This window comes from Cicer arietinum, chromosome 4, assembly GCF_000331145.2.
Source record: "Cicer arietinum cultivar CDC Frontier isolate Library 1 chromosome 4, Cicar.CDCFrontier_v2.0, whole genome shotgun sequence".
Classification (NCBI taxonomy): domain Eukaryota; kingdom Viridiplantae; phylum Streptophyta; class Magnoliopsida; order Fabales; family Fabaceae; genus Cicer; species Cicer arietinum.
In genome coordinates, this window is record NC_021163.2 from 56,140,688 (window position 1) to 56,142,301 (window position 1,614).

The following is a 1,614-nucleotide window of genomic DNA, read 5'->3' on the forward strand; positions in this document are numbered from 1 at the left end:
TCGGAATCCAACAATTGAGAACAAAAAGTATGGAAAATAGATTTTGGAGACCTGTCTAATTCAAATTCTATGTAATTATAATCTCTTACCTCTCTTTTGCCTGTAGAACAAAATAGGTTTTATAAAATTTTAAATGACTAATATTTGTAGTTACAAAATTATAATACTATTCATTATAAAAACAATATATATATTATAAATAGTCATAATATTAAGTAATTGGGATAATAAAATAGTAATAATAATATAATTTACCTTTATCCAAGAAAAATAACTAAGCATTCATATTAAATAAATCTAACAATCATCTAACTAATGACATCAACTATTTTCATGTTCAAAATAATAATTTTTTTAGATAATGATTGAATGACTATTGTATTGATTTTCATAATGTTTTTTATAGTATAATATTGTTGAAACAATAATTATTATTTTTTTAATTTAATTTTGAATGATTAAATCAAATTCAAAATATGATTTATTTTATAAGTCCAATTTGTATAATGTTTTTTTAGTGTATTATTATGTTTAGTTGAAAGCTTCTTTTTTCACCTTCAATTTTTTTTTAAAACCTCTAAATTTTATCGGATTGATCTGAAATTATATTTTATACGTTTGGAACGATCATCAAATTACATGTTTTATTTTTATAATAAAATATTAGTTGACTAAGTTAATCATATTTTTGAAAGAAAAATGTTTAAAGTTGATGTCAAACTTTTATATATAAGATTACAATTTTGTCATTGACTTTTTTGTTAGACACTTAAATGACACCTCAACATTTTTAATCAACATTTGATATATTCAGGGTCGTCTTATTGTTTTTGGATGTCCCCTGTTCAAATCTAAAAAAATTATATCTTTAAAATCACAAAATTCTAATATCAAGATGCAAAATTATGTAACCGCTATCACCGTCTCATAGTGGTGCGGTGTGGAGAGTATATAAGAGTTATAAGAAATTATGTTTAGTCTTTATTTAGAGAAAAAATAATATATGTTCAATATATTTATTTTAGGCATAAAATATAAATATAAAATTTTAGAGCGGTCAATATACAAAATTCAAGAAATCAATACAATTTTTCAAAGAGTTCAGAGTATACTATAAAAATAAAAGTTAGAATCTCTCTACTTGAAGACTTTGTGCTAATGTTCTGGTTGCACATATTAATCACCAATTTTAAACGATTTTAAATTTTCGATTAAACAAAAAACTTATTCGATACAAATGTAAAATTTTACTTAGGATTTTGAATATATATACTCCATAAAAGGGGGCTAAGCCCCAAACAACAAACATGAGAAAACATAAACAAATAAAATGAAAAAAAAAAAAGAAGACATTAGCAACTAGTTCATTTGACGAAATATATTAAATACAGAAAATGGTGATCTAACTCACTCAAGATATGAACCAGCAAAGTAAGTGACATTACTTCCATCCAAAATTAACCGACAATTATATGTGCATAAAATTACTCTCTTTTCGCACAAAATTATTTACAACCTTACTAAAATCAATCTAATATTTTGTTTTATTTTTATTTCTCTTTTTAGTAATATATGATAACGCTCTTTTACTTTAAAGGTGTATAGAGTGTCCCC